This window comes from Bactrocera oleae, chromosome 2 (genome assembly GCF_042242935.1).
Source record: "Bactrocera oleae isolate idBacOlea1 chromosome 2, idBacOlea1, whole genome shotgun sequence".
In the NCBI taxonomy this organism is placed as follows: domain Eukaryota; kingdom Metazoa; phylum Arthropoda; class Insecta; order Diptera; family Tephritidae; genus Bactrocera; species Bactrocera oleae.
Genome location: NC_091536.1, coordinates 77,644,954 through 77,665,557, shown reverse-complemented (window position 1 = coordinate 77,665,557; position 20,604 = coordinate 77,644,954). Strand labels below are relative to the sequence as shown.

The window sequence follows — 20,604 nt, the reverse complement described above, 5'->3', positions numbered from 1 at the left end:
AATGTAACGGTATACTGAAACGTTTGTGTGCAATACAGGGTGCTGTAATTGAAATGACCAAAACACAAAAAAAACATAATAATAAAAATGCTTTACATGCAACTTAATTTGATTTCGTGCAGCGCCGACGATATTTGCCAAATTGATGAAATCTCTTTTAATTACTCAAACTATTTATTTATTTATAATTAATAAATTCAATATTTTTGTCGTGTGTGTATTTATTTCCGAATCAACTTTCTTATTGCCTTTTAAGTTTGCATGAAAATTCGCTTTAACGTCGAACAAAGAAATACAGTGTTGACTCATGCCAACCACACACACACATACACTCACAGTTACTTACGCATACTTTGCAATCGGAGAAATAGTTGACGACAAGCGCTCTATTAAAATGTCCCACGGCTTTAATGTGACTCGCTGATCGCAGGACGGACTATGAAGTGATCGTTGCGAACGGCTTTGTCTAAGCTGACTCATGCAGATCTAGTTTATTTTTTGTAAGCTACTAACTAACTCATAGTACACATACCAAACATATGTCATATGTATTAGGGTGTAGCGAAAAAAAAATTTTTTTTTGGTTGCTTAGCCTGGGGAAAAATTTGTAGTTTATCAAAAAAGAAAATTTTTGGACAAAAAAAATGTTTAACATCTAGAGGCTCACTCAGTTTTAAAGTAAATTTTCGAGTTAAAATTTTTATTTCGTAAAAAATTTTTAATAAGTGTTCTAGAAGCTGTGGAAAATCCTCTTTCTGGCCAATTAAAAGTTTTCAACTTAAAAAAATTTTTTGTGGTCATTATTGGAGTTTAAAAAAAAAAGTCTTAAACATGGTTTCCTTAATCGTTAAAATAAAGTTTGAGTCAAAAACCGTCACATTCTATAATTTTTATATAAATGTAAAGAGTTTAAACCAAAAATAATTCTTTCTTGTCCAAACAAATTTTTAACTCAAAATTTACTTTAAAACTGAGGCTGATGTTAAGAAAATTGTTTGACAAAATTTTATAATATTTAAATAATTATACAGATCTTACCCTTGGGCTAAGCAAAAAAAAAATTTTTTTTCGTTCCACCCTAATATGTATGTACATATTAATATATTATATATATATATACGCCCAAAATATATGGCTGTGTTAAATACTTGGTTGAGCTTCTGTTCTGATTGAACTGAAAGACCTCATGCATCTATAAGTTTGAAGGGATCTAATGAACTTATGTGAATTTTTTTTGGCTAAAACACGCTCGGATGTTTGACTTGGACTTCCAAGTGCTTCTTCGCTATTCCTAAACGGTCTCAATGTTTATCGGAAATACGAATTTCACCCTGTTTCTGGTAATTAATTTTCGTATCTAGTTTAAATTTAGTTAAAAAATATATACAGATAACCAATAGCATTTAATACGTTGACTTGGCTATAAATTTCAGGTGGAAAGAACACACCAATAGTGAGGTCTTCTGATGTCGAGAAAAGGGTCTGCCTGTATCCATAAAAGCAAACTAACCTTAGTTTTTGAGATATCGATTGAAATTTGGCACAAATTCTTTTCTCACCAAGAAGCTGCTTATTTGTCGGAATTGCTGATATCGGATCGCATATAGCATATAGCTGCCATACAAACTGAAAGATCAAAATCAAATTCTTGTGTGCAGTCGAAGTTAGCGATTTTTTTCTGTTAAAATCTGAAAAAGATTATTGTTGGGAGAAGGGCAGAAATCGTTCCCAACTCTATTTGAGAAATACTATTAAATTAATTGCCTCGAGATGAGCAAAAATCTGCTTCCGTTCGCTTATGTATCCCTACTGTCAGATGAACGGATTTTTTCTTCATCTATGTACTTGTAGTCCATTAGCTTCAGTAGGAAACATAGTGATTGTTATTTGGTATTGTACTTTAAATCAGACTCTAGAACACCCGGTATGGTGGAACTTCAGAGTGACCAGATTTTAAGTGAATGAATATTGATATATGATATTCAACAAAGCCAAAGAAATTTAACTGAAAAAGAAGGAAACATATGAGAGAGTGCCTTAGTGGTAGCTTTACCGTAGTACATTGGTGTCTCGTTGTGGCCCAAACTTGAGTTTAAGGTTGTATGTTCAAGGAAAATATTCATGTTTTCTTATTGAAGTGTTTACACTACCAAAATTGTTTCAAGTAATACCACATATTTTCACATTCACCTCTATTAATGTCGACCATATCGAAAAAGATAAAGAAAATGTGTTTGAAAATCGTCGTGTTGTCATCAGAGAGATAGCAGCGAATCTCAAAATCTCTTATGGATCGGATCAACACATTTTCGTTAATGATTGAGTGTCTAGAAGAGATGAAGGAATGAGCGGAAATCAAAAAACCAAAATCCGCTGAAAGCACTGAAGACCATCTCAGCCTAGGCCACCAAAAAGGTCGTGTTTGAAGCCTGTTAAAAGTGAAGTAAATTTAGAGTTTATGAGTAAAGTTTAGTTTATGACATCAAGTGAGTATATTAAAACCTTTAATTGAAAATAGGGCAATAAGCCTGTTTGCCGGTTTCAACGCGTCCTTTGTTGTTGGGCAAATATTTGGTTTTGAGATCGTTTAATCATCAAGCTTGATTTCGAAGAAAGTTCATTTAAAGGCAGAACCACTAGCATAATTAATATTTATTAATCAAATAACCGATGTATATGGCCACCGCATTTAAAAATATGTATATAAATTTTCTTAGAATTCGATAAAACTGAAAATACACACAAGTGCCTGCACGTAGTTATGTGTGCCAGCTTCAACAATATATAAATTGAAAAGCTGATTATTCTTTAAAAAGCCTGCAATTCTTCGATTACTTTACGGAATAAACGTTTTTCCTTTTATCAACTATTGCAGCAACAAACATTTGCAGTTGCTTATGCAAGCGCACTTGTATAACATTGTCAAGTTAAGTATATCGATTCAGCGTGTTGCACAAGTTATGTTTGCCGGTAGCGCTTTAGCTGACACTCACATTACAACACCAACACTTCGTTTGACTTCAGCTACTCTTTTCATTTTGACAATAATAGTTAATCCTTTTACTGGAAGAGCCGCAGGCTGCGAAATGAGGTGTTGTAATGCATGAATTTTAGCAGTCAGCGACATTGTTGTGTGCTTAAACTCTTCTACACATGTTTATGTGTATGTATAATTATATTTAAAATACTCGTAGTGGATCTAGGAAAACAAATTCATTATTTTAGTATTAAATTTAAAGTTTCGTAAGGTAATTTTATAAGTCCACTCTCATAGAAATCCTCATTTCTATTAGCAAAAATTTTGACAGTCAATTTTCACAAGCTTCTCGAAAACGAATTTTTCACCATCATTTGCGATAGACAAAAACAAACATATAAGTAAGAACATCACAACCAAGCAGCCGGAGCTTCTGGTTAGTCACTACCGACGTGCTGGCCTGACGTTGTTCTAATGGTACACAATTCTTCATCTCGTCTTTGATTCTTGGACGTTTCTTGGCGTATGCTTTCTTCAGACGGTCCCATTGGTAGATGCCTTCGCATTCCTACCAAAACTATAGCATAGATTCCTGATGTCAATCCTTGCTTGGCCAACATTAGTACACGCCTTTCTTATTATTATTTAATCTTATTATCGAAAAATGCATTTTTAATCTTTTTAAAACAACAACAAAATTTTCGTCAAATTATATTACAACACTATTTAAACAAACATGTGATTCGAACACGACCTGAGAGGTTTTTTTAGCATGAAATTATATCCTCCTAAGGCTATATAGCGCAATTATACAACGCAAGAACAGATTACTAAAACCGTCTATTTGTAAAAAAACGATTTCTTTTTACTTAACTTTTATTAATTAATTTAATTAACTATGTGTTTTTGGTTGTTTCTGTTAAACCCAAGACAACCGTTTAGCTTATCGATGGGCAGATATAGGTAGATTTTTATACCGTTACAAATTATAAATTATTATTAATATGGAAATTGCGCCGAAATGTAGACAACTTTTTTTTTAATTTTTGTTTAAAGAGCTCCAAACAAAGTAAATATTTGAGATGATAGAAAAAATTTCAACAGAAACTGTATTTTACAAAAATGCAATTCTTTTAAATTCACTATTTTCCAAATATTAATGAAATCGTTTCATACTATAAAAAGAACGTGCTAATGTTTTAACGTTTCGTTTACTTTGCATTGAATAATATAAAAAGATCTGCTACCAAATTGTTATGTACACGTTTTTTGTTGTGGTTGATTAGTCAATGCAAAATAGTTTTGAAGAAATTATTGTGAGTTAATAAACTTTGGTCTCAGGTAAATATAGTTTGGATGGATAATTTAAATTCGACTGATTTAGGGGAAAAAGTAGAGTGAATAAGCATAGGTTATTCTTATAGAGCGGGCATGCAGATTTTCGTCCATTTTCTCATATAATTATAGGCAGTTCTAAATTATCATTTTCCTTGCTTATTGTGTAAGGTCTACAAAAATATTACATTTTTATATGGAACATAGTTTTTATAGTATTTTGAAAATATATCCAACTTAAAGGAGCTGGGTTAGTCTAAGATTTTCGAAAAACCGGTTTTCTTTTTATGGAAACTGTTTTTTATCATGTTTCATATAGCAAGAGATGCTTCAATTACAGTCCCGTAAAGGTTCTCGTGAGAAAATTAATATCAAACATTGACCCGGTAGCCGGAATTTTGCAAGCAACCAATTTTAGGTAAATAAAATTAGAATTTTTTATAACTTCAAATTCATCTTTAATAAAGCCAGAATGAAAAAATTTATTTACTTCTTTATTAATTTCGAATAAATTCAAAAGGAGAAAATTCAGTAACTTCTTCTTTACTTTCATAATAAATTGTCAATGTTAGGCCTTTTTTGAAGGCTCTGGACTGGTCCAAGTTCTTAAGAGCTTAGATTCAACTTATATTTGAGACTAATAAATAGAAAGTTTCAATGTAGTTTAGAAACCATAAAAGTAATTAAGTAAGTATGTGTATTTAAGCGCCATTATGTATTAGTCCTAAGACGACAATGTGCTGATGATATATTCTTGAAATACTTCTTAAGTAATTCTACAATGAAAGCTCATTATGTAAAAACTCTGAAGCTTTCATAACCTGCTATTAGCTTAAAAAGCTCCACAAACATTGCCATCAACTTGAAAAGCTTAACGAGCTTTTTCAAAGCTTAAAGCTTCTGTTACAAACTCTTTGATTGCAGAAATAATATTTATAAGAATAATATAATAATATAATAAGCGTTATATAGCTTAGTTATATATAATATAAAATATTTATTGTAACTCACCGAAAAGCTGAGGCGGAATATTCTATGTAGACCTTATATGAAATTATTTATAAAACAATAGTTTCGGAACGGTTTTTTTTTCAATGTTTTAATCTTAATAAGTATATGTCACATTGTTGTTGTTTCACACGCGGAACTGTCTAATTGGGTTTCACTACATTTAAATGCTTTTAAGATCACTTTGAATTCACAATTTCACAGGCGTTTCCACCAGCGGTCGTGTGGCCTTCAAATGGCCCCGTTGTATCAGTATTTTGCGGTAAATTAAAAAAAATAATCTTCACATGTGTGTAAGTGTGTGTTACATTACAACGCCGCCAAGCAGGATGCGTGTCTGCGCGAACGAGGTGTTTTTGCTGATTTGAGGCAATTGAAATTGGCGTTCACGGCGCACATTCGCCGCCACACTCACAGCACCTTTTGATGTTCTCACATAAATTTTTACAAAAAATGTCAACTGTTTCATGCATTAAAATTCCTGACGACTCACATTCTGATTGTTTGTTCTTATTGTTTTTGTATTTTGTTTACGTGAAAAATGTCAAATAAACTGCTGCTGCTGCTGCTGCTACTGCTACTGCGGTTGCAAGATGCTTGCCGGCTGAGCTGTAAGAAAGAAGAAATGAGGAAATTGTCAGGTTTCATAAGCACAAAAATGCGTTGACTTCATTCTGTTTGTATATGTGTGTGTGTGTGTGCGAGTGTATAAATGTATAATAAAAAGTAGAAATTTTCCAACTGTTTAGTTGACAATAGCGATGGCAACAACAAAATATAACGCTGACAATGACAACGAACATGAGTAGCAGCCGGCAACAAGGACACTGTCACGACAATCCGTCAGCTTGTCTATCATCGGTATATGCAGTTAGTCGGTCGTTCGGTTGGTCGAGACGGCCGACGAAGAGGTGAGACAACTGCGCAGCAGCGATTTGCTTCAAGATCGGAGATGAAAACTTTTCGAAACTATTTACTATATTATGGCAGTAATTCGAAAAACAACAACAAAATAAAAACATGAAAACTAACAACAACCAAAACATAACTAGGCAACAACATAAAAAGAATAACAACGACAAAACAGACAACAACATTAAAATAATAATAACAACAATAATAAAAACTAGAAGTAATTACAACAACAACAACAATAACAAAAATACCAACAACAACAAGAAATAGCAAAAAACTTAAAAAGTCTCAACTCGCAACTCGCAGACAAAGAAATTCGCCGTTACAGCAGCCGCCATCGCCACCGTCATCTTCACCGCTCGCTGTCAGTTTGACTTTTCACTGGAATTAATAGGAAATGCATTTTTCATGCTGTCACTTTAATAAATTGCGAAGCAAGTGAGTGAAATATTAACATAATTAAAATCAAAGAATTCAACAAATCATAGGCGAACACACACACTCACATATATACATACATAGGTATGTATATGGTCATACGTGCCCACGCTTACTAAGCGTTTATCTGTAAGGCCTTCCCGCCGTAAGTTCGAAAAATCTCGAGTCTCGTCGTTAACGCCGACGTCGACGTCAACGCCGGGCGATAAGCCCCACAACTAATAGTTTCTTAATTTTTTTGCGTATTAAAATTGAATTAATTAAAAGTCTGTCGCACAATAGTAATAAACAATAATACAACAATCGAAATAATCGCATGAAAATAACAAAAGCCATCTGTACAGTTGCACCGTTGATTGCGTTAACGTGTCAAATTCTAGCAGCTGCAATTATTTGCAGCTCAACACCCTCCCTTCTTCTTCTTCTTATTCTTATTATTGATACTGGCTTGAAATTTTGTGTAGATTACAGTGTAATTAAGAAAATTATGAGTTTTAGAAAAGTATTTTTTAGGCAATTTGAAATATGTTTTAATAAAATAAAATAATATTTAATTTTAATTTTATTTCAATTTAAAAACAAGAAAAAAACATAAACCTCAGCTCACTGCCTTAACAGGTGCATTTTTTATAGCATAAAGGAGTATAAAAAGATCTTTGTCTTAATTTTGATCGATCAGCTTATGTGGCGGCTGTATGCTATAGCGGTCCGATCTGTACAATTTCTTCAGATATTGTAGCGTTTAATTGAACAATAACCTCTGCCAAATTTCGTGAAGATACCTTGTCAAATGACAAAGCTTTCCATACAAGCACTTGATTCCGACTGTTCAGTTTATATGGCAGCTAAATGCTATAGTGGTCTGATATCGGTGACTCCGACAAATAAGGTCGATATCTCAAAAACTGAGGGATTACTATATACCATATATATAATTTTAGGGTCTCTAAAGTTTCCTTTTCCTTTTGGGTGTTACAATCTTCGTGGTAAACTTAATATACCCTGTTTAGGGCATGAAAAAGAGTCTTATACAAGATTGGATCTTAAAGTATATTTTCTAGTGTTTTTTCCTGTTCTGATGTGAACAGTATTTCAGTAAGGTCGTTTTGTATCGACCGGAACCAATGGTAGTCAGACGCGGCAGGGTCTGGGCTATAAGGCAGGTGAGGCAAAACTTCCAGCCGCTGTTTTCCAAACAGCTCTTAACTGGTCTTGCAATATGAGGCACGTTCGCTCCAATTAAGCTAGAAAAGAAAGAGAAAAGAAGAACTCCCCGTAAAAACACTTTTTCATCATCATCTTTATTTCATATTTCTTTCATAGAGAACTCAATATAAATACATATTAAGGTGGTTCAAAAAGGTGCAAGGAGCACCTATTTCGGAATCTTTAAGCAATACTTCAATACAATACAGTCAAAACTGTTACCCCTAAACTCTAATTGCTCTTGAAGCTACGTAAAGAATAAATTTGGTCTCAAAGTGCTCTGTAGACTCAAAATGGTGAAATCGATACCATTACAGAAGTATCGGTCCCATTTGGAAGCCTGTAAGTAATGCCTTAGATACAAAGTACAATACATAAAATAAGAAATACATTTATTTTACTCGACATTACAATTAATATCTATAATCGATGCTACTACTCCGTATATGAATTTTCTTCGCATAACTTACTTATTTTCAAGTGCATGCTAAATTGACTCTGATAAATTTTACCGTTAACAGATTTCCACATAGTTAAAAAAATAAGTTATTTTATTATTTAAGGACCACCCTAATGCTTAGCTAAGTGCAGTATGAAGAAATAAATGCTAGAGTCTATTTACATTGTATAACATATATTTATATTAATATATGCCATACGTACATATACATGCGAATTTGCTTTTGAATAAATATTCTTACGATTTCTCATTATTATTCAATCTTATTATCGAAAAACTTCAGTTTGGATTTTTAATCTTTTTAAAACAACAACAAAATTTTCATAAAATTATATTACAATACTATTTAAACAAACATTATTACAAAAACGTTTTTTTTTCGACGGGTTGCCACCTGCTTTGAAATATGAAATCCTTCAAAACAATATTAATCATTTAAATATTTTATATCGATTTCAAAAAATTGTATTTAAAGACTTCTGTTTAAGTATAATAAATAAGTAATAAGAGTTGCCAGCCTTACTCAATTTATAAATAAATGTTTTATATGCATACATACATAGTAAAAAGCAATAAAGGAAGTAAACGAATAATTTTTAGTAAATTCGTACTAATATGTAAAGTTATGAGGTTGCCACATAATTTGAAATTAAAAACGATTAAAATTGTTGCAATAACATTAATTTATAAAGAAAAGATGGCAGTTGAAATTTCGAAAAAACATATATGTACATAGTGTATATTTAGTTATATCCTCTACGATAATTACATTATATAATATTATATGCATATAATTTGTATTTTATATATTATTTATTTTCTGTAGCTAATTGCTAAGTCTTAGGAATTTGTCAACTTGCATAAGTTTTGCTTGAGAGACATGAATATTGATTTCTTCCCAGCCAATATTTACTCTAAGCGACAATAACGCACTAATTAACCTCTCACGTACATTAGCGAGATAAGAGAGGTTATCTGTCAGTTCGATGACGTCAGCTTAGTTTTATTATGTCCATATGATTATGTTGCCATGGGTTTAGAAAATATCAGGAAATAATGATCAGTACTTAATCAATTATTAAACTACTTATTTATTAGATTCATTTTCAGATAATAGTTTAACTTTATTTATAAAAAAAACAATTCTTATCGACTTAGAAACTATCTCAAGTTTCATGCTTGTCATATTAATACAAGTAGAAGACTGTATCAGCAATAGAAGCTTTATGTTATATATACTACAGCCTTAACTATTTTTATGCAAAAGTAACTTAAATTGAAGCGCCGCTTTTAAAAATTGTAATGAATATATCATATAATACTGTGATCAAAAAGTAAGCTGAGTTGATTGTTGCCGTGTGGTGCACTATGAATACCTTCCGCCGTGCCAAACTATCAACAAAGAATATTATTTAAGGGTAATGCGTCTGAAAGGGCCGTTCTTCATCACGATAATGCACCATGTCATACTGTCATTGGTTCTTCGCGACTTTTTTGCCAAAAACTTGACTCATAGCGTTCCGCAAAAACTCATTCGCTTGATTTAGCTCCATGCGACTTCTGACTATTTAAAAAATTCGTCCGGTACCAGAAAAAAGAAACTATTACGAAGACTGGAAAAAGCTTTGGCAAAAGTACGTTTAATCGGACGAGGATTACTTTAAAGGAAATGAAATTGGTTTGGAAAAATAAATAAAGACTTTACATTTTATAAAAAAATTTACCATACCTTTTGATCACATATAATTAACAATGATATAGAGAAGCGCTTAGCTAAGAGGCGAAATAACTTTTAATAATTGTTGGCAGAGATTTTCAGATATTTCACTAATTTACTATTTTCTAACAATTTTATATGGGCAACCTTTTATTTGGCTACAGTCGTGTCATATTTATGAGCCTTTTCAGTAAAATTTGTCACCGTTTGAAAGTTTAGGTTAGTAAGAAATAGCTACCATACTAACAGACCGATCAAAATCAATTCTTTGTATGGAAAACTTTTTTTTTGACAAGACGTCCTCACGAAATTTGACATGGATTATTCTCCAAGTCAACGCTACAATCTTCTAATATACTGTTTTCAGATCGGACCACTATAGCATATAGCTGCCATATAAACTGACCGATCAAAATCAAGTTCTTGTATGAAAAAATATTTTTATTTGTGAAGGGTATCATAGCTTCGACCCAACCGAAGCTAACGTTTCTTTCTTGTTTTCTTAATTTGTACCGTTTCTTTATTATGCATGGTTTCCACTAGGTCAGATTAAATGATAGTCGTAGTCAAAGCACTGAATATGGATGTATGGTAATTTCATTTTATGGCAATTTTAGCTCGGAAAATTGTCATTCTGGTGAAACAAGTAGAGGCTGTCAATCGAAATTATAGAAATTATAGCTTTCACGCATGTAAATATTTATTATAAAATCTGTTGAACAAAATATCATTAAAAAACTATGAACTTTTGCTAAATAAAATTTAACAGATATTTTAAATACTAAATGTTTATGGGCTCTATATTGATATTATGCAATTCAAATATAAACTCCAAATTACATAATTCAAGTCATAAAAGAGCTTCAGTATTTTCTCCAAACACCTGGCTAGAATAGCTTTACTTGAAGTAAGGCTAAAATAAAGAAATATACAACAACAGCAAATAATTTCCTTTGCTGTCCCTTCGAGCTACTTGAATGTAAATTGCAAATGCAGTCAAAAAATAAATTTCAACAACCTGACCTAACCCAAACTTAAGTGATTTAAGCAAGTCTGGCGAAGGCATTAACCCTATAACTTAAGCATATCCCAAGCCGGAACTGATATGTCAGCCTTTGTTTTCTGTTATTTAATATTTTCGCACAAGCATATTAGCAGGGGAGAGCACACACAAGCACACACACACGTGCATATGAGCAAATTGTCCAACTTAACCACCAGGAGAAAGACAAAACAAAGCCAAAAAAGACAAAAAAAAAAACAACTCCAAAAGTAAAAACAACAAGAAAGAAAAATTAAAAAAGCAATTGACAAGAATACACGAACAGCTAGAGAACATGGCGCACCAGTGGCTTTCATATGGCTTCCTACAATGCGAAGCAGAGTATGAAGGAATAAGGAAAAAATATTTTGAGACCTGCAATGGTGCTTATGTTAATGAGTGATGCGATTTTGTGGGATTTACATACAACTTTTTTTAGTTACACAAAAACTTAAGATAAAAAATTTAATATTTTAAAATATATTTGTAAAAAAAATAAATTAATTTTGTACTAAAAATTTTATTATATTTTCAATTATTTTGTACCAAAATTTTTTATTTCTTAATTAAGTGAAGTTTTCAAATTTAATAGCTCAAAAGCTCACACAAAAGCAAATGAAAAAAAAACAATTCGAACATCTGGCAAGGCTGTCATTAAAATTTTACCGGCATTTGGCATTAGAGACCAGCGCCGATATATTTAGTCAAGCTGCGGTGGTGAGGTGCAAAGTCAGCGTCTCAAAAGACAGTTAGCTAAAGCAAATTCAAAAACTTTTGACATAGCGCTGCCACCACCAGCCGGTAGAGAGACTGAGCGCATTTTCATAGAATTGTCAACGCTCCAAAGAACGCTCGCAAAGTGCACTCACACTCTTGAAGATATGCACATACACACATACAAATACATGAACGCTCGCACACCCTTGAGCTCGCCACCCAGTAACGCGTCGAGTGTTGCGTTGAGCGCCATTGCAACCCACAGCAATGCACCAATACACGCACACACACACACACCCACACATATACTTACATATATACACTCAAATGCAGAGCGATGCAATTAAATGAGTGAGCGAATATGAGCGATTTTTTACTTCTGCTGTTGTTGTTGCTGTTACTGTCATTATTTACGAAAAATGCATTTTTTGTAGCTGCAATTATATATAATATATTTGTTGTATTTTTTATAGAATTTTTTCAAAGCACGAACACTGCTGTAAAACAATCGGCACACGAGCAAAGCCGAATGTAACAAAAAAAACTAAAGCGAAAAAATTAATTCGTTAAAAAAATTCAATGTCAAATTTCATAAATGCAATTTTTGTGCAATTTTCGCAGCGAATTCTAAATTTATTTTGCATGCCAATGTTTGTGTGTGTGTGTCTGTTCGTGCGCGCTGTCTTTTCGCTATTTTTTCCACTAGCTGTCTATTTTTTGTGCTCTACAATTTTCTGTTGTTGGTGTTGCTTTTGTTGTTGTTGTTGCTGCCTCTTGTTGTTGCCTTTGTTTGTGGTTATGGCGAACACGATTCTAACCGATTTTCAAGGCAATTTGCAGGCCACATTTTTCACGCCATTGAAATTTGTATAGCTTTCAGCGGCAATGATAACTAGCGCGCATATTTAGTGGCAAAAATTCAGAAACCAAAATGGCGAAATTATGTTTTCTGTGCTCCAAAAGGCAGCCCATTGTTCGCGTAGACCTATGGTAGAGATAAAACTTAGTCAAAATATCGGTGGAAAAAAATTTAAGGAGCCTTGAAATTGACTGGCAACGGTGCTAAAAGTTCATGGCTAATTCAACAATGGCTAATATAGATGAGTTGAGCTGCAAGGCTATAGGATGGTGCAATTCTTCTGGCTATTGTGCATTGGAATTTTCCACTTCACTGATGCGCTGGTCATATAACCATAGATGTATGTACATATGTGTTAAGATTAATTTTATTGCCGGTTGGTACACGTGCCGGCAGCAACAGAAGTATATATATGTGTTAAAACATATGTAAGTGCATATGATTCATATTTCTTAAGAAATTAAGACAAAAATTTTAACTTCTTTTAAAAATGAAAAGTACAGAATACTTGTTTTAAATTTTTAAATATCAATTATGAAAACAACTTGCCGCAATAACTATGCACTATCATTCGGCTTGTTATCTTTACATAATATTTTAAGATATCAACGAAATGCTACTTTTACTCTAAAGTGTATATGTTATGAAATTTTATTTGCAAATTATATTTGTAAAAGTTATGGAAAAGGAGACAAAAGTATCAACATTTTATCGCCGGAAAATTGTTTCCATGGCATGAACTCTAATGATTTCACATTTAATTTTAACATCAAGTTCTTTAAATTCAATGTTTAAACATCTTGATGAAACGTTTTTATACTCCGAAATTACTCCGAATTTTTCGGAGTGAGTAAAAATGGTTTATATTACATTACAGCGTATGTAACTTATATAATTTTTATATTTATAATTTATTATATTAACCAAAATTCTATTTACACTTTTGCAAAAACACGCATTCCGATATTAACTTTTGGATTTTTTTTTTTACAATTCTTAAATTATACACTTTTTTTTTTTATTCAAACTAAAAGCACTAAAATTCAACGTTATATACGTTGGCGCACATCATACTTGTTGAAATTTTACTATTTTTTGCTATGTGTTGCTAGTTGAAGACGACGCGAACTGTTTGAAAAAATTCGGAGTATTTTCGGAGTGAAAAAAAAATTGCGTGACTAACTTTTAATCATACCGCTATACTTTTTCTTGCTTGTAAGTCTTATAAAACACTTTCGGAGTCGTTGCAAATAATTAAAATATAGGATTTTTGCTGGTTGTTGCTAAATAACACTAGCTCCACACATAACTAAATAATTCACAAGAGTTTTGAAATATTTCACTCGCATTTGTTATGTTTTATTATAAGTAAATTGTATATATGTACGCTAAAATATTATATGCGTTTACATATGTATGTACAGATGCGGCATTTAGAACACTTAGCTTCGCACACGACATCACAGTTGGCTTTAAAAATTGATTGATGTGCATTTAGATGCATTAAAAGCAAATTCACTGCAATTGTTTGGCATTTATAACGGTGCCACATGCATTTAAACGACTATTGAACTTAAATATTGGTTTATTTGTTGTTGTTGTTGTTTTTTCTTTACGATTTCACAATGTTTGTTGTTGCCTTAAATAAATTAACATACCATATATACATATGTTTGTATATATGTACATACATATATATTCACGATTTGCTCTTGTTTTTGTTGTTGGTATTGTCATAAGTTAGAGACGCACCTTTTAGCGGACGATGACGACAGCAGCGCTGACCGTTTGCCACACTATCAAATCGAAGCGAATGACAAAAAAAAAACCAATAACGCACAGCTGACGCAGGAGGAGCGGCAGGCGACGGCGAAGAACAAGCACAACAATTGTACATAAGTGCAGTTGCAGTTGCAGTCGATTTATTTATTTTTATTTTTTTGTTACAAAAACGAACGAAGAAGCAGGAAAAGCACAGCACATCGGATCGGTTCGAATCGTATCGTTTATTAGCTGGCAGCCTGGTTGTTGCCGCGACGGTTGCCGGAACCGGAGCGCATCAACCAAATGCACTTACTTCAACGCAACTATGTTTGTTTGTATGTATTGTAAATATATATATATATATATATATATATATCGGTATGTATGTATATATGACTGATATTTTTCCTTTTCGCACATTAACACCGCGCGCAACGACGGAGACCACTGTGTCAACAAAAACATACACCGAGACGACACCGAGCCGATGTCGGACGCTCCGTCTAGCTCTATAATACTTACAACAAAAGTCGCCAACAAATTGTGCCGGGGTCCCACTCGCGCATCCATGCGAGCGCACAAACGAGCCAATAGCCAACAAATGGACTCGGGAGTTCGAGCCACCAACCACACAGACAGACGGCTCGAGTAAAATGAGTGATTGAGCAAAAACACCCATACACACACACGCATATATGTACATATATATTGTATAAGTCTGTGTTTGACATGGCAAATTTGCTAGCGACGCGTCTGCAGTTGTTCAATGTAAGCACACGGAACAGCTAGAACACAGCGGAGAAGCCGAAGCGGTGCGCAGCTTTACAGCAAAGCAGCGAAAAGGCACGTTAAGCGCAGCACAGACTTGACGAAGTTGGCGCTGTGGTAAGGAAATTCCTGTTGCAAAAGCGACGGCGACGTGAGCGCCACCACCAGCGTCAACGGTAACGACGACGACGACAATTGCAGCTAAATAGAACATTGTGGCGCATAAGTATTGGTGACACTGCTGTGTACAGGTATGTGTGTTTGTAGCGAATTTTTTTCGCTTTCGGTTACTCGCACACTCATTCACCTGTGTGCACGCTGTCATATGCACTGGTGTATGTATGTGGGTATTCTCTTAGCGCTTGTAAGGGACACGTATTGCACTTCGTTCCAGCACACGTTCCATTACAATAACTACGAATAACATATGAATATTCATGACAACAACACAAATAAATTGCGAAAAATTTCTAGAGAGTTAACGACAATAAGGAGAATCATAATACTCACAAATAGTGTTATTGGCATGAAAGATAGTTTTAAGAGCATATCAAAGAATCCGTTTACTCTGAGCACAGTGCTTTGCATTGTTTTATTACCATATTTTTAAGTATTAGTACTAAGCAGTCGATAGACCAATTGGACTATTCGGGGGTTTCAGGTGGTGATTTTTGAGTGTTCTGTCTATGTTTGTAATTCTTATACAGTTAACAATTTTAAGTTGCTGTTTTCATAAGTACACACTTAGAAATTAAAAAAAGTCCAAAACTCCACCACTTAGTATAGCTTAGCAAGTATGGTATTTAATATTTATCCAATAAAGCAAAATAAATGTATTTAGCGATTTTGTAGTCAGCCTACTCCTATTTTATCATTCCCAAATTAATTATATTGCTGAACTATTTGGTTCATAATAAAATGACCTCTTCGAAAAATCACGTAACAGAGTTATTTTTAGAGAAATCCAAAGTTTTCTCTCTTGTATCGCTCAAACAAAATGAAACGGTAAGTTTCGGGTCTACATTTAGTTAGTTTAGGTTAGTCTGGTAGGCTAATGCGTCACGCATAGACCAGTTTGGAGTTTGGATACCAGTTTTAGTGCCGTTATATAGTTTATGAGACTTGGTCTTCGCTTAGGATGCCTACGCTTGACCTGAATTTCGACAGACTCTATGGCCTCAATAATGATACCTCTTTCAATGTCTCATACCGTGGGACGGCCAAATGCTTGATGCGCGGCTTTGCCAATGCGAGACAAGTGCACAAGAGAAAAAAATTAAAAAAAAAATTTTTTTTTGTCCAAAAATTTTCTTTTTTTTAATTTACAGATTTTACCCTCAGCCAAAATAAAATTTTTTTTCGCTCTACCCTAATAAATATGTACATAATTAAAAACATTAGGTCGAAAAGTACAATAGATAAAAATATAATAATTTTTTATCACGCGGAAAGCACCAGAGCACGAAGTTGTTGAGGGCAAAGATTGTATACATATTTTATCGATGTAAAACAGTTTCGATAATAAAATTTAATTCTTCAATAGCCGAAAGTCACATCCTGACACATCAACTGTCAAATAACTATTAAAAATTAAATTAACAGTATTAAATTATGAGCTTATACTTGAAGAGCTTTTCTTAGAGGTGTCTAACAACAAATTTTTTAGACTAGGAGGCACCTTCCATATTGTACATACCTACAAAAATATTTTTGTGAAAATATATTCTAATTGCGCGGCTTTATTATTTTAGTTATAAACAAAACATGAAAACCGTGCCGATATTGCTGCGGCTTCCATTATGTCAAATTCAATGATGAAAAAATCATTCAAATGAGCATAGTGCAATACCGATGCAAGTATATCGCTACTATATAACAAAAAATGTTTTAAAAAAGAACCGGTTGTCATGTGTTAAAGTACTGTTAAGTTTTGCGAAGTATTATCATAAATAACTTTAAACATTAAATAGCAATCATATGACTAAGACTGTCAGTGAGTTTGACATAATAAGAACAACACATAACAAGCACGCATTTTATTCAAATTGAGCTTTCTTTTAGTAATAGTAATAAAATTTTAAACTTTTTAAAGTAATACCGATATGTCATATGATTAATATTATTTAGAAATTACAATCTACAGATTATTTATTAAAATATGATGCTGAGGTGATTCCTGCGGTAGAGAAAGTTAGAAAGAGGACCTCTAAGATTATGTTTCTTACGACAGTTGCCGCTTTAACAATGGAGTTGATGGCGTGATTAACATATCATTATTTTGAGAACTTAAAACTAGTTAGAGAACATTTTTTATGAAGAATCTTAACAGTGTTGTAATAATTTCGCATATATTACTGTGATCAAAAAGTAAGGTGAGTTGATTATCGCGGTTTGGTATACTATGAATTCCTTCCGCCGGGTTAAACTGTCAACAAATAATATACGTCATTTACCTGCAGCTATTCTTTTGAAAGGGCCGGAATTATGTTCAAACAACTCTTAGTTGTTTCATCACGATAATGTATACTGTCATTAGTTTTTAATAAATAATAAAAAAACTAAATAATCTATAAAAATATTAATAATGAAATATATTCGAGAGTAATTTGTTGGATTTTTATGCGTCATTAAGAATTAGCTTAATACAGAGACAAATTCAATTGACAGTTGACAGCTGACAGCTGACGTGAACACCGCAAAATTGGTGGATTATTTACAAGAGTTGTTGTAAATATTATGTCAAATGGTTATTTTTATTACGAGATATTTTTTTTTGAGCTATGGCTTTTTGTTAAAACATTTCTTATAATTGAAGGTCAACTTAATCCCACACAAGTACTCTAACCTCAAATAGAGTGTTAACTTATGAATACTATAAATGAAAATCCTACCATCTTAGACCAAAAACTTTTTTCACAAAATTTCGTAGCACAACAAAAGCCGGTCATTGTTTTTGTAATGTTGTACTATAGATGAAATGCATTGTGGCAGCCAACTGCTAACAAAACATTGAGTTAACTCGTGACTGACGGTTTAACGAGCCAAACAAATCACTTGCGAGTTGTAACTCAAAGCATATGCCAAACGAAGAGTTTATAGAATATGGCGAAGAGAATCCTTATAATGAGCGCTGCGGTGAGCAAATAAGAATGAATGAATGCCAGCAGTGGCATTGGTGGATTGTCTATGCCAGCTGATGTCGGCTATTTGGTGCTTGACGCTAGCTGCCATGAGTTGACGCCGCTCTCCGCTGCAACGTCAAATTGGCGTAGAATTTAAAAATGTGTCGAAAAACACTAACACCAACAAAATACATGTAAGAGCAAGCACAAAAGTAACAATGAATGCAGGCGACACGCAAGATTACAAACAAGATGTAATAAAAACTCTAAAAGCGGTTAGTGAGTGAAAAGCTTGTGGAGTAAAATAATTTAATAAGGCGAGAAAAAATTTCCAAATAAATAATTCAAAAAAATGTCCAAAAATATGATTATTAAGCTCATATGCAATTTAAAAATTAATTTGCACTCAAAATCGTAAACAAAAAAGCAGTTATAAAATACACTCAATGTAAAGCACTCAAATACCGCTTTGGCTACGAGCGCTCAGAATATTTGCGTTGCGAAAAAACTCACCACACTTGACGCGCCGTCATCCGTACATTAAGCGCTGTTTGTTTTTGTACTCGTAACTGCATGTGCATGTTTGTTTGTTGCGAAAATAGGAGTGTGAGCGCGCTTACAGACGCACACACTCACGCACGCAGTTTATTGGTGTTTGTGAGTTGAGTTCACTCTTTTGCCAATTGCATTGCGAATGCACTTTTTCAGTTCACCGGCGCGGCGGCAACCTCACTTCGACGGCTATTGCGGCAGCGCGTTGCTGGCCGCGTTGCATTCACACACACCGTTGCCGTTGCCAAGAACGCGTTTTGAAGCGCTTAAATGCAATTCTTTGTTCAAAATAATTTCAAAAACTATGGCAAACTTCAAATGCAAAATTATCAGCAAATAAATTAAAATATTTTTTTTTAAATAATAATTAATTTTTAATAAGTTTTTTTGTACAAAATTTAATTTTTTTTGTTTTTTTTTTTGTAGAACAGTATTTGCATACCGCATCACTTTTTTATGTTCCCCCGTTCGTGTTGAGCGGCGAACGCGTTTGCAAGCAACTAACGACGACCGTAGACAACAAACAGACTGAAAAATGCATCTGAAACACGCTTGGCATGCCGGCAAGTTCGCTTGCTCGCTCGTACGCCAAGCCCGCCTGGCACACCACCACAGTCGCCGCCGTCAGTTGCATTTTGTCGTCGTCGTCCGCCAAGCGTCAACCTTCAACGCTGCATGCCTGCATTTCAGTCTCAATTTGTTTTTGGGGCTCCGTTTTCGGCGCTTACGGTTTGGGATATTGTCGCTGGCGTTGCCGTTGCCGTTGCAGTGACTCGCTCACTTTTGTTCTCACTTCTCGCTTTTGTGCGCTTTTCTGTTTCACTTTTTTATTTCCCATTTTGATGCAGTTGTCGTTGGGCCTTTCGTTGTTTTTTTGTTTATTATTTTTAATTTTTTTTTGCTTTTTTTCCTTTTGCGTCATGCAAATTAAGTCTAGCATACATGCAATAAAAATGACACTAACTGCCTGTTATTCTTGTTGTTGCCGTTTGCAGTTTAAGGGTAGTAAATGCACTCTCTAAAATACGCCGCTGATTAATCGCCAATTATTTAGAAGCTTTTTTAGGTAGAAATCGCATTTTTCGTTGAAATAATTTGGGAAAGTACCGTTTGATTATTTGCGAATTACACTTTTTTCCTGGCGATAACAAATACAAGAAAAAACAATACAATTTTTATTGGAAGCCTACGTTTACTACTTCATCTTAATTTAGTCAATTAACTAATTATCCACACTTATTAATATAAAATTTTCTTTATAATTAAAAGTCTTATAAATTAAGTGTCTGTCTGAACGGTTACTTAAGAAGTAAGAATGTAACCAAAATTCATTACCGTATATAAAGTATCGTAAAATGTTAAATCGTAGACGAAACGAAGAGTCGAATGTTTGTTTTTTTGATCCACAATATAGTAAATTGGCATGTTTAAGCGCCTAAAGCTTTGCAATAATGTTGCAAATTACACTTGTAAACAGTATTTTCGACAAGTTTATGACAAGTTTATAAATACACAGACACTCGAATATGTCAAATAGCTTCCCCATACTAAATTGCATGTTCTGCTAAGAAACTTCCGGTTTTTCACCGTTCGAAAAAATTTAATTACAATATTGGTGAAGAGAAATTATGATAGCGTATTAATGTAATATTAATTGATATTATGAAACCATATTTAATTTAAATAGTTGATATGACATAAAAAGCTCAAGATCACGCTTGTAA

General features: G+C 33.4%; 1 protein-coding gene across 2 annotated transcripts in view; it reads right to left on the bottom strand.

The window, feature by feature from the left end:
* The window catches only part of Eip93F (Ecdysone-induced protein 93F), a 237,373-nt gene extending 218,152 nt beyond the window's left edge, over window positions 1-19,221 (bottom strand). Inside the window, exons 1-2 of one of the 2 annotated variants that reach the window (XM_070105744.1) lie at window positions 18,842-19,221; window positions 5,324-5,929 (exon numbers count right to left, since the gene is read on the bottom strand). The gene's annotated coding sequence lies outside the window, so the exon portion shown is untranslated. Of the gene's footprint in view, window positions 1-5,323; window positions 5,930-14,426; window positions 15,025-18,841 lie in introns of those variants that run through there. The other variant, XM_014230386.3, reaches the window with a different exon arrangement.
* Window positions 19,222-20,604: the final 1,383 nt, after the last annotated feature.